This window comes from Etheostoma cragini, chromosome 19 (genome assembly GCF_013103735.1).
Source record: "Etheostoma cragini isolate CJK2018 chromosome 19, CSU_Ecrag_1.0, whole genome shotgun sequence".
Taxonomy (NCBI): Eukaryota; Metazoa; Chordata; class Actinopteri; order Perciformes; family Percidae; genus Etheostoma; species Etheostoma cragini.
The window spans coordinates 10,130,834-10,145,311 of record NC_048425.1 but is presented as its reverse complement, the minus strand read 5'-3'; positions in this window follow the sequence as shown (position 1 = coordinate 10,145,311).

Sequence of the window (14,478 nt, the reverse complement as noted above, 5' to 3'; positions counted from 1 at the left end):
GTATGTTTTGAAGCCACGCGTGTCGAAGTGTGGGAATCCAGCAAGAAATATCACAGTGCTCAGTGAAAGTCAGTTTGTGTGCTTCTTTAAGCTGTGGATGTGTTTACGCAGACGACTTGTGAGTGGCTATTATTTCAGCTTCCGACACTCAAGGTAGCGTTTTATTTGAACTGTTCCGCTTTAGAATAAAACAAAAACCCAAATTACAGCAAGTGAGACGCTGTGTATTCTGTTAATGATGATACATGTGGCCTAATTTTCACACACACACACACACACACACACACACACACACACACACAGACTGCTTACTCGCACCTACTTCTTCACTCCAGATCTCTTAAATGAAAAATAATATGCTGGAATTCATAATTTCCCATCATCGACTGGGTTCATTTTAATTTATGTAAAGATATATACAATTGATGTATCTTTAAAATGCTAAAATAAAAATCTTCATGACGCGGGGAATTAGGCCATTGGAGGGTTATACTTTCTTTACTAAACCGCTGCATTATAATTGGCTGCTGAATGTCAGGATGGCTGTGATCTCCTTCTATGGTGGTAATGCCATCTCAGAAGTCTTTTCTCGAATTAAATGGGATCAGCATGACGAGTTAGACATGTGGACAGTAGAGTCAACATGTCTAACACATCGTGGATATTTTAGGGCTGTATATACTGCGCCGACTATACTGCGACTGTATTCGACTCCTGCGCCACCGTGTCGCCAAACGCCCACTGGGGTGCGTAACGGTGTCTCTACACCAAATCTCCCAACCAGAGAATAAATGATAAGAATTACAAACCGGCAGATCACTGATTATGAGTTACAAGTCGGGTTGTGGGGTTAGTTGTACTTGCAATAATTAAACGAGCTGTAGTTGAGCGGCTCAGAGGCAGAGACGGGAGGTGAGGACCGGAGAGAGGACAGCAGGAAGCAGACACCACGTACGGAGAGTCACTGTAAACGCCTGTGGGAAAAGTGACCTACTCTTCCTTTTTGTACTGAAAGTGTCAAGTATTTTCCACAATAAGACCACTATAACTTGTCTTTTTTTCATTATACCTGCATATGCATCCTTCATCTTAAAAAAAGCCAATATTTCCTTTTTGACTAATACACTTTGTTTTTCATTTTAAAGACTTTGCTAACGGTTATAAAGAAGATATTCCCATTGTGCTCATTCTAGTGAAGTTTGAGGAATGCAGAGAAGTATGTTAGCTCTGATGGACTGACCTGAATTGATTGCTTCCTTCGACCTTCCTAAGGAAAATATAATACAGTAAGGCTGGTTGTCTGAACCACACACAGGACGCGGTAGTGCGTATTGAGTTAGCTATCCTCTTAATGTAAGTAAAGCCCTGTGCTAGAAATACAGCAAGGTGATGTGACTCATCTTTTGGTTCTTTCTCAGGCCAGAAATGTGGTCTCATAAAGCCAGGCCTATAAGCCGGAATTTACACCTGTCATTGGCACAAAAAATAAATAATACTTTCACAAAAAAGTCTCCACCATCAACCCAGTCTAATGACTCTAGTTTAGACAATAGGCTTTGGAAATACCTAAATAGCGTCTCCCCTTTATAATAATACACACTGAGCACATGGGAGAAAATGGACCCATATGATTCCACTTTTGTTCTCAGAGCTTTCAGTGCACTTCATGGAGGGTGCTTAACATTGCCTTTGTGGGTTGAGATGACTTATAATAATTGCAAATTCCCCTGCAATTTGAATAATTTCTCCAGACCTTTTCCCTGTTTGTTATGCTGCTAGCGCAAAAAGTGGATTTGAGGTCCTGTTCTTCTCTTTGTTTTCACTCATCCCTCTGACATGAGGCTCCTAACAACTTTCCTGAATACAAATCTCTGGCTTTTCAACTCAAATGCCATCATTCTGGGTCAACACACAATCAGCATGCCATTTGAATGCTGCAGAAAAACAACACCTTTCCAAATGCATAATTTGACTTTTCAGAAAGTGTCCACTTTCTGTGGAGGAAGTGTGTAGATCCAGTTTGTTCGAGTTAATTTCAGAGAATTAACTTGATGAAGGAGTTGGATCTCTTGTGATTTATGAGATATTCGGTTTCATGCTGGGTATATTTAGGCCGAGCACAGCCCTCGAAGCAGCTGTCAGATTGCAGGCATCAGTCAGAAACTCTATCCTTTCACAGGTCAGTGTTTTGAGCAGCTGTCATTTTCCCCTGACAGAGAGCCGAGGCACTGTCTTCTATCTCACCTCTATCAAAACATGGGCCCTCACACCCCTCCCCACGTCCCTCCCCGCCCCGTCGCCCCCCTCCGGTTTACCACCACAGAGACGGAGACAGCCGAATTGGAAGAGAGGAGAATCAGAATGGGTAATCTTCCTGTAATCCCTCGTACGGCAGCAAAGAGAGCAATATGCGTCATTAACTCACTCTTTTGCCGATTGCCGTCTGGGTTTTATCCATCTTCCCGTCCATCCGTTCACCATCCGCCTGCAGAGTGGAAGAGAGGCGAGGTAAAAAGAGCTTACGGGGAGCTATAAAGAAGACAGACACTTTCACTTGCATAAAAAAGGGGAGGAAATGTGATAGGAAAATGAAAGATGTCCTCCTACTACCTCCTCACGCCCTTCATTTTAGCTGGTAGGGCCATGATGAGGGAAGATTTGACCTGCCGGCTCTTTTTGCCGCCCTTCTATTGCTTTTTTGCTTTGATTAAGCAGTAGCAGAGTAGAGGTGGAACAGCCTATGATGGAGAGATGGATTGAAATACCTCTCATTGTCTCTGAGTGATTGCAAGGATGGATTTGGAGAGAGAAAGAAAAGGGGTGGTAGACAGAGAGAAACAGGAAGAAAGAAAGGATATATCGATCTGATCAAGTTACGCCCCTTTTCCTCCTGTGTGGCCTTGCCGGTAGGATATCTCTTTCTAGATTTGTACTAGTAGTAGTCAGTCTAGAAGGACATTTATTATTAAGGATGTCTAAGTTAGTACATGTCTTGCTGCGCTGTCGGCTGCAGAGAAAAAGGCTCAAAATTGACGTGTGATAGTACCAGTTGAGTTCTCTGCGGATTTTAACAACTTGCCTTTGGTCTTTCTAATTGAGCAGGAGTTGAGAGACTTTGGTGTTTAAAATCCTGGATATGTGCCACATACTCTACTGTATTCCACAAAGATAGTGCCATGAATTCATTCAGCATAGCACGCAAGTACATCTGAATCTTGAAAGAGGGTTTTTTTCTTGTCTCAAATAGCTGAAAGTAATGTAATCCCAGCCCCGTTCATTTCATATCTGAGTAACCCCCAAAAAGCAGGCCAATGAATTAATGAAGATGTTCTTTGTAGCCTCCAGTGGGATGATTTGAAATATTTGCATTACCATATTTTTCTCACCTTTTAATTGGCTCAGCTTGACTTTCTTAAAGAGAATAGAGGAGTATCAATAATCAAGAAAGCAAACATTTGAAGGCATTTGAAGCCACTTATCATGTCAGCGCCTTATTTTTTTCTCACCTCATCTCCCATGGGTGTCACCCAGCCTACACCTGAGAGAATTCTTGGCTGGAGAGTTTTTTAGGGCTGGCTTATGTTTCAGATGTGAGAAGTATATCTCTTTAGCACCCGCCAGTGAGCTGTTTACCTAAATTACTCTAGCACAGAGGCAGCTGCTGTTCTTCATGTTTAAAAATATCACCCCAGACTCCCTTCCTCCCACTTAAAAGGGCACATTCTGGACAAAACGAGCTGATGAAGCCTCACTGTTAATGATGATATATCATGTTCACCTGCAACCTGAAGACAATCCTCAGTAGTACACACTAGTGACTGTTTTGTACTGCAGAGCCCATTGGCTTTGTGTCATTGTAAACACCAAGACTGTCTATCCATTCCAGGGTATGCTAACATGTACAGTAGTTAGCTGTGAAAGCATTCCTGTTTCAAAGTGTAGCAGGTTGCGTAACAGGGAGATGGGACACAAAAAACCCTGCATAAGAGTTTTATGCTCATAATTGAAGAGTGGGTGTTAGTCACTAATCCGTATGATGTGGATTATCACTCATCCACACTGTTTCTAGTTTTGCATAATCATGCAATTTGTTTGCATAACACTTGCAAAAATAACTAAACAATAGCAGTTGCCTTCATAGACAAATGATGGACATTACCATCAGTCACTTATTGCTATTTGAACACAGCCTTATGCAATCAAATGAAACATAATCCACGATAAGCTTTTTTTGTCTCTTACAGAATGTTTAATTAATGTGTCCTATGGTCAACAAAGCATAGTTATGAGATTGTTTCTCCAAATGAACAATATACTAGCAGTTTTCAAAGATGCAGGGAATATAGGCAGCCCAAGGGAAGTTTAGAGTCATCACTTTGAATGTAGATGTGTTTATGTTCCCTAAACTGATTTGTGAATGAGTCACACATGAGCTGTAGCTAAGGCCATGGACATAATGCCAGACGAGCTTCCTCAGACTCGCTTTTAATAAATGTATTGTCTCTGTTTTGTTCATGTTTTTTTCTTTACTTTTGAACTCCTAAACTGACTCTCAGCAGAGCAACTTGAAAAACTGTATTGTATTATTGTAGTATTGCTCTGAGTTGAGTACCCTTAAGAGAACTGTTGTGCTCCACCACAGTTTATTCCTTTCCAGGAAATCCATGAGGTTTTGGCCGTCCTGTCATGCAAGAAAATATTTAAGTGGAATCACCCCTGCAGCCGCCAAATCAATACAAGTTGTCCAAATTTGAGCCATACATGCTAAAAAGTCCCAAGCGCACAACTCCACCTCATGCTTCATTCTGAATTGTAGCTTTTTCCAGTAATATAATGCAGCTGTTTCTTACGCACTATTCACTGGCTGAAATTAGGTCTGAATTTTCCCCACCTGTGGGTAGAATGTGCCGAGCAGCAGGGGGCACTCGGGTGCTCATGGGGGTCAGGGTATTGAGATACTGTCTACATCAGCCACACTCAGCCCCATCACAGCAGCACTTTGCTCGCCAGGCAATGGAGAGGGATGGCTATTCTGCGAGCCACAATGGCCACTTCACTGCAGAGAGGGAAAGGCTTTGGTGGGGCACAATGGGTTCTTTTAGAGAGGTGGTGGAGCTGCCGCTGCCAGGGCCTGCATTGGGTTTGTGCAGCCAGCAAACCTTCATCAGGGTTCTCTTGTCACCGATATGATGGTGCTCTGTACGCAGATTGCCAAAGGGCAGAGTGTGTGAATAGCCACCATTTATCCCATAGAACTCTCACGTTGAGCGCTCTCAGCAGCTAGGGACATAGGTTGAGCAGGACGTGTCAAACAATTAACCAGCACTATTCTCTCAGCTGCAATGAGCTAGACATAGAGAAGCACATTTGAGTGATGACACCATTTTGTGATTCAAAAGAGAAACACAGAACTGAAATGGGAACTCAAATTCACATTTGGCTTCATTTTTGTTGTGTAGTTGTTATGTGTCATCCTATCATGCACTAACTGCACTTCTTCAACATTTTCTTTGCTTTTTGGTGGTGGAACAAATTGATTGCTTGATAACTAAGGTGTTCATTTTTCCTTGCACCATACCAGATTTTTTTGTGTGTGCCATTTTCCTCTTTGTCAGGGGCAAATGAGGCCTGTGTCACATTTATACCGATGTGCCGCTTTGGCTTTCACAGTTTGAAGGGGAAAACTAGAGATGTGAAGGCTGGATGTGTCTACATGATGTACGAGGAAAAGAGGGGGAGGCGGGAGAATGAGGGAGGAGGAGAGAGAGAGGGAGAGCAGAGTCACAGACCATCCGTTCCTCCCTCCATCTCAGTCCAGCCGTTTCAATCCAACCATCCATCCAGATAGCTTTAGTGAGACTTGCTGACTAACTGCTCTGATGCAGTGCAGCCTTTTCTTTAGTTTTTGGACCGTGTCCCTCTCCATACTTGCACATTCTTAGCTGTTTAGTGTACTGGTGTTACATGCTGCATAGGTTTTTCTCCTATGCAACCCAATGCAAAACTCCCATCCTCTACTAGTTAGATTTTAAACATTATAATAAATACATACATTTTAAAGTAATGTTATTGCCTAGTGTGAACAACTCTATAACAGATACAGCACAATAGTGATACAGAACATATGATTTCAATGTCTTTGCCATTTCCTAGGAAAGATCCTCTGACATACAAAAAGTGATAATTTCCAGCACCAACAAGAGGAACTGTTAAAATGAGCAGTAATAGTTAGCGTGACTCATATTGAAAAAAGTCACATTAATGCACAAAATTCGTTTTGGACAGGTTAAGTGTGGTGTAAAGCCACCACAGCCTGTACTTCACGGATGCTAAGCTAACGTGTCTTGTTGTTATACAACCTACAATGTCATTATAGCAAATACTATTTTGATGTAATCGGTGTTTCAGAACACTTCTGGTTTAGTGGAGATGTCCAAAGCTGCAGCCTTTTAAATAATGGCCCACAAATTAAATAAGACCAGATCTAATTGTTTTGGGATCAGAGACACTCTTCCCATCAATGGTGTTAATTGCGGGGGTTTAGCACTTCCCGTGTCTCTCTCCCTCTTTCTGTCTCTCTCTCTCTTCCAAAAGGAGCAGTCCAGGATTCATCAGTGTTTTTCCTCTCTTCCAAGCTGGTGTCATACACCATTTGGCCTGGGTGTTTGTGAACTGGCATGTATGGTGACGTGTGCCTCCCATTCTGCAGCAACTCCCTGGAATAACTGCGATTTCAAATGGCCCTTGGTGTAAAGCAAGCTGTAGCGTGTGTGTGTGTGTGTGTGTGTGTGTGTGTGTGTGTCACATATGGTATTAGCAGCAGAGATCCTTGAGCCTGTTTTTACAGAGTGGATCCCAGGGAATATGTCAGGGTTTTCCACCAATGTCTGTCACCAGTTTTGCAAAATGGATGACTCAATACAAGATTTCTTGACCTTTGTTTGGGCTAAGTTTCAAAAACTGGGATAAGAACAGGGATAAACTAAAACTTTCCTTGCAATGTTTACCCAGTTTTGAGGTATGAACTCTCTCAGTGCAACTTGACAAATGACTGTATAAAATGAAAGACAAACAAAAAGGAAAACACAAGCATTGAGTTACATCACAAATATAGCTTTTTAATAATGTTTACCACACAGTTAGGAGAAACATCATCACCGTGAATAGCTCCCAACCTGACAGGGAATCAACAGAGAAAACAAGAATGGAGAAGAGAGAGAAAAAGACAAACAGGCAGATCATAGGAACCCAGCAGACCTCAAACTTCCAAAGTACCGATGATGTGTTGAAAAGCCGGCCCCACCAAAGTCAAACTTCTTCAGAGCATTATCGATCGAAAGCTCTCACTCCCTTGTCAAGCCATTTTCTCCATGGATCTGCAAGGCAACTTTGCTCCAGTTACCTACTGTTCACTCGTTAACCCTAATCTGCCATCAGCCATGAATCTATAAGACTTAGTCACACCTGTGTGGCCCGGAGCAAGTCGATGAGGAGAGAGTGAGTGGGTTGTTCTCTCCTTTAACATTAAGCTCTCCATCTTCATCGTGGTTGATTCTTTTCTGTGTTTTCAGGGAGGTGAAACAGGAATGAAGTCCTTGCATTCTCACAGTGCAGTGTTCTGTACAATTTCCAGGCGGTTTCGTAGATTTGCAAAATGATCACATCAGCACTTCAAATCATCCATTATTAATGGGGCCAAAACATAAAAATAACGTATCCCAACAGGAATCTCCAGTCTCACATCCCTATTTAACGTATTCAGAGCTCATCAACAAGAGAATAATGATGTCTTCTGCCAGTAATATTAACTAACATGGATTGCCACAGACAAGCTAATTTTAAATTTGACCATTTGAATTAATACACTGTGTCCACAATATATACAGTATAATGACTTAATGAGCCCAACAGATGTGTGCTGGGGCCATAAGAAAACTTTGGAGCGTGTAAAGATGATATGACTTGGAACCTCTATTAAAAACTATTTAAACTAGGTGGTACGAATCCCTTACATAAAAGATTATTTTTGAATTTTACCTTATATTTATTCTGAAAATGTATTCAAAAATAAGGAGACATTTCATAACAACTGCCATGTATTACACAGTTTGAAATTTTGAAGCTGAATCCAATTGGAGCCAAGTGATCTCTCATTTGGTGCATCTGTAAAAATAACCCTAACCTTTCCATCTCTAAAATAGTTTTCACACTTTTCCTAATATTAATTTCTGTATCTTTATTCAGCTCTCCTCCATCTACTACTTACATTTAAATGCTTAGCTTCACATCTAAGAATTTCAACGACCTTCCTTGATGTCATTAAGCGCTCGTGGCACATCCCACAGTGCACTGCCACCTCCGGGCTCTCCGGTTCAGACCCGGAGAGCTGAACCAGAAACAATGGTTGCAAGAAGCACTGGAGGATAAGCCGCAAGGACTTCATGACCATCAAGGAAGGACATGCTGTGTGCACGTGGCCCATTAGCACACTTCAGCACCACGTACTTCATCGACAGCTCCAGTCTTTGCCAGTGTATTTTATGGGGCTGTCAATTCAGTACCATGGACAGTTCTTAACCCACATGCATTGTTTCAGCTCTTCCACTCTGGGCCCAGTTATCTGTGTATACATAACTGTTGGAGCCATTTCATCGGTTGACCAGAGTGTGATGCTGGAGGTGGACAGTGTTTATTTAAATGTGGTCTAATTAGTTTAGCTGTGTTGTGCACAGCACGGTCACCGTTTTCTGATTAGTTTTGTTTACTTTAAATAAATTGTCATATCCAAAGTGAAGTTTCATACTCTTGGACAAGTTACTCATTGGCAATTATTACAAAGACATGCATTTACACCAAGGCCATGCGTTAATTTTCGCCAACAACGGTTATCACGTCACAATGTTAACAATTTGACCAGAGTACAAATTTTGGGGGCTTTCAAAGCTGGTTTGAATTTTATCCGTATGTATTGTCAGAGCAACTCGTCCTTAAGCCCAAAGCTGCAGAAGTGACGGCTTATTGACAGTTAGCTTGTAAGACTCCTTAGGGAAGATTCATCACAGGGAAAAGGCCAACGTAGCCCATACTGACTGGAACGAACACACAAACGATCTGACAAGAGACAAAGGGAACACAGTGGTTAAATACAACAGGTAACCAGCAAATGAGGAAGAGATGATACAACAGGTGAATCACATCAGGCCGGGACGACAATCACAAAGGCAGGAAACACAAGGCAGGTTGTAAAACTAGAGACAAGACAGCACAGGAAACCAGGCAATCAAAATAAAACAAGAAACAGCACATACATACACTCACAAGAGACCACGAGACAGAAACTACAACTAGACAAGACAAGGGAGCAACGCAGGACTAAAACATATACAAGACCAATATAGGAGTATGCTGTTATTCAAGACAACTTCATTCAAATCAATTCGGAAACTGCTTTCAAATAACCTAATTGGCTGGATGACAATAAACGGGATTATTTTAGGCAGACAACAGCATGAATTAGTTCAGCCACATTTGAAGAACAGGGCCGTGGCTCACTCACACATCTAAATGGTTTTTACACTTACTTTCCAAGTGCACAAAGATGTCTTACTTTTAACTTTAATCACAGCATTATATAGCTGACATACTCTAAAGAGGGGGACATTTAGGATTTAAACTCCATTTCTGTGGAAAAGGTCAATACTTTTAACATTTCTAGATCATTTATCTCTCTCTAGCTGTAAAATATAGTGTCTCACAAATAGATGTTAGATGTTAGATGTTAGGAGTAGATATCAATAATGAATTGAATTTAGACTATCATTTGTGTTACAAAACTCTCAACATCGATTTGCCCAGTGTTAACTGTTGCACTCATATTTCATCATTGCAGCTGTGGAGAACATAAAACCAACTTTTTAAATAGAAATCTTTTTACAGAGTCAATAAACAATACAGTATTAATGAAAAGTGAAGTATGTCCACAGTGTTCTAATAATACTGCATAGCCATTTTATTCCCGCATTTACACTTCATCCAAAATTCCAGTCACCTACTTTCACTTTTCCACTGTTATAATAGTCTGTATGGCTCTGACCAAATAACCATGACATTTCGTATTTATGAAGTAGAAGAGCATTGTTGATGTTATATATACTTTAATATTCTACTATATATTTTTTTTTTTCATTTTTCTTTAACCTTTATTTAACCAGCAAGTCCCTTGAGATTGAAATCTCTTTTTCGAGGGAGACCTGGCCAAGACGCACGCCAGTTACAATTTAAACAGAAAGACAGCATAGACAAAATCACACATAGAGGAAACAGGTCACATGTGGCAGTTGCATTTTTGAATTACACGGCATTTTAACATGGCCTTACATTCATTTAATGGGACTAGATCATTTTAACATGTTGAATAAAAAATGTTAAGTAAAAAACAAGGCCAACAAGTATTTATAGTGAGTTAAGTTTGTTTAATAATGTTTATCAAAGGTATGAGTAAACACAGTGGCTTTCTCCGTGCACGGAAAAACAGCCAGTGCCCAAAAGCAGAGCCATGCTGTTGATTCATTGTCTTGGACAGGTCCTCTCCTCAACCAATTCTGCTTCCACTCTCCCAACTCTTCTCGGGCCAATTGTTTCTGAGGCAGTGAGAGGATTTCAGCACCTAGGATAGCTCCAGATCCTGGACTGCTGCTCACTGTTTCCCCGCCTCTTTTTCTACTGTAGCACTGAGGAGCTGTTCTTTCAGCCCCTAGTTCCATACAATTTCCAGCACAGTTCTCACTTTGTGTGAGTGTGTGTGTACCATAGACATGGTATGCACTTTTAGTTTCTTGTTCCTCCCTCGACAGCTCCCTGAAGAAAGACTGCTGCTCTGGCTTTTTTATGATGGATTAGAGGAGGTGTGTGTGTGTGTGTGTGTGTGTGTGTGTGTGTGTGTGTGTGTGTGTGTGTGTGTGTGTGTGTGTGTATATGTGTGTGCGTGTGTGTTAAGGGGGACTTAAACTGCACACATTTGAACTGTGCTGCATCTTTTTATCCCTCTCTGCCTCTAACCTTCCGTCTTTTTCTACCTCCAATTCAGAGTGTGGTTTGGCCAAGTCGTTGTTTACCATCCTAACAGTGCTTACAATATTTGTACAATGCTGTTGCAGACATTAATGGCATGGATTAGATAGGAAAAAAACATGACCAAGTTGGACCTACAGTATTTCTAAATATATTACAAAGGCTGTTCATGTGTGTGCGGGCTAGTATTGGCTTAAGCTGCTGTTTTTATTAATTATTGACTTGTATAAAGCCTGTGAGAAGGTCTTGCGGTCCTTGTGGGATACTATGATTATGTCTGATTTACAGCTCTCAGCCCTACTAGTGATGACTATGCAGGACTTTCTCCCCTCCTGCACCTCTTCCCACCACCCCTCTGTTTTCTCCCTTAATCCACTCTTGCTTTGCGTCTGGCATTTCTTTCTTTGTGTTTTTTCTTTTTTTTAAATCAAGCCAGACCAGCATAATAGAGGCTTAGGCCGAAAACTGCCGACTGGAGCTCTTTGATGTTTGGGCCACTGGTTTTGCATCAGGTCATGGTGTAAATGTATAGATTAGGTCATGGAGTGTTAAGCCCAAGCCTGTCAGTCCACTCAAGGTAGCTGTGGAGTATTTATGTAAGGTCTTTATAAGTGCATAGCTCTCTGATGGCATGTACACCTTCTGAGGTCTTAAGGAGGGAGTAAGGAAGTAAGTCAGTGAGGAAATATTGATTTATGAAGTATCGTAGGATAGCAGTTATGCAATCTGTGTGAATTTGAGAAGTTAGCTAATGGTGTTTTTTTGAGCAATGTCTCAGGTATCTTATCTTATCCCACTTACAATCCCGGCAATGCATGTTTCAGCAAGAATGGTCACATCCTTCAGAGTGCTTACATGTCCTTTTAGAAAAGGTTTTATATGAATATGCATATCAGTATATGTGTATACATTTTGTGCATGTGTGTGCCCTGTTGATGTTGCCCAGCACCACCTGTGACCTAAGGAAGGGTAAAGTCAGTATGCTGATGTGGCACCACCCCTACAGATGGTCTTGATAGGCCACGACATGGCGCGGGACAGCTGCTGGGTTTTACAATGACAGAGAGAGAGAAAGAGAGAGATAGGGAGAGAGAGAAAGAAAGAGAGAGAGAGAGAGGTGAGTGGGTGTGAAGGAGGAGAAGACAAGGGGAATTAAAAGCAGAATTTATGTTTGTGCTGTGTGTGCTGCTGTACCTTGTATGTAATCTTGTCCAAAATGTCTGCTCAAACGGCTCAAGAAAAATCTCAACTGCTCAAGAACTGTGAAAAAGGCTTTTGCACTGAGCTTGATTGCAATGCATATTTGGCATTTTCAATTGTTGGAGAATGCATAAATGCTTTTAGGGCAACAACATTAAAATGTATGTATTCATGCATTCTCCTTCTTAAGTGAATACATGTATCTCATCATCTTTCATAGTCTGCTGCAGTAATCCAATTTGTGTGTGTTTGTGTGTGTGCATGTGTTAACTTTGGATAGTAGTTACGCCACCAGTGTGCAGCTACACACAGTACAAAGCACAGTAGAAGGGGCGAAGTGCAGTCAGTCAGAAGCACAGGCAGCTTCAAATCAGTGTTGAGTCGGAAGTAAAGGATGTGTAAAAAGTGGATGAATTAAGTAAAGATGAACGAGAAGTGATAATAATAAGAAATGAGGAGAGAATGGGACCCCACTGGCCCATAGAATAATGTTTGGAGGAGGAGAAGATATGATTTGGTAAGACAGAGGAAGGAATGGAAGGGAATGAAGAGGGCAAGAAAAAAAGATTCTCATTCCACTTAACACAGGAAGAGTCTCCCTGAACAAGAGACAACCAGAGACAAAGAGGAAATGAGCTTTGGTGAGAGTGCAGAGAGCAACCTGTTGTTTAACATTGACTCACCTTGGCTGTCTGTCAGTTGGAAGTATCCCCCCCTTCTCCCCTGTCCACTCCCTGCTGTTTTAATGAATTTACTAAGGCCTTGGGAATGGCTAATGCATTTGTTTATGGAGGAAGGAAAACAGGTGGATACAAAATTCAGCTCTGGCAGTCATTTCCTTGGGGGGCATCAAACAGTCCCTCAGGCTGGGGCTCATGTGCAATTCAGTGTATGATTTCTGTTTGAAATCCCAGCTTTACAGGTTAGTGCAGAGAAAGGTCCCATGGTAATGCTAATGCCCAGATGAATCCCACTTGTGGGTTAAGGCTTTCCTTTCTGCTCTGTCTGCCTGCCTACCTCCTTGGTTGGCCTATCGCTACCAAAGCATCCCATCCTTCATTCATATGCTCCACTGACTGTACTGCGTCAAATAGGCAGCCTGTGAACTCAGGGGGAAGTATCCACAGAGAGATGGGATGGTGAGCTTGAGGGTGCAGGGGCAGTTGTGGGAAGTGATGTGGTGGAGGGAAGAGAATGCAGCTATCATCCATTCCTATTAGAGGAGATGTGAGACGGAGGAGGGCCAATATGGAGGGACAGAAAGACAATAAGAAGCCAAGAGGGCACGGAAGATGACTCTAGGTGCAACGTGAGCTGGAACACATCACATGTATTTATGTTCACGCCCAAGTATTAGCGGCAAGGACAGAGAGCATAGACAGAGAAAGAGAGAAAAAGAGGGACTAACCCTCTAAGACCTTCACCTACAATGCTAAACATATTCCTGTTTACTGGAGAGCATAGCTTTTACAACCCTTTAGGCCTTTTCCCTGCCTCTGACTCCCGAGAGAGGGGCAGAGGACTAGGTATGTCAGAGCCAGCTGTGGCCTGCTTGCCTGCCTGAAATTGCTAAGCCCTACTGTACATCTCCCTTGACGTCTTTCCTTGGTTAGCATAGTTCATTTCAGTAGTAACAAAAAATTGCATGAAACCATTTTCTGTATTCATTCTATCTCTTTCAAAATGTTTCTCTTAAGCACAGTATATCACTTAAAATATGCATTGGTTCAAGATGAGTGATCAAATTGAAAAGGTTGACTCAGACAAGATTGACTGATAGCATGGCATTGCTAGCGGATGTATAACAAAATAACAGAGTTGCAGAATTATTAACATGGGCTGTTTCTCTCTGTCAGGTTACTTTTAATGGGCATTGAACAAGAGCAACATTTGGTTTAATGTTAGATGAAACGTCAATTGGTCAGTAAATCAACCTGGGACCAGGTAAGGACATTATGAATGTTATGGGGATCTGGCTAGTAGCTGCGATGGTACATTAGATGCCACAAAGGGCGGCCCCTCCCACAATCCCAGAATGGTACAGTCCCACATTCACCTATGCACTTGACGTCTCGAGACAGTGGCTACCCCAGTTACCAGGTTCGGTCCTCGTTTGGCAGGCGCAACGGTGGTTTGAAGATGAAGTAAGCAAATGCAAAGTATACAAAAAATACGATAACGTTAGGCCAAACTATGAAGAAGGATGCA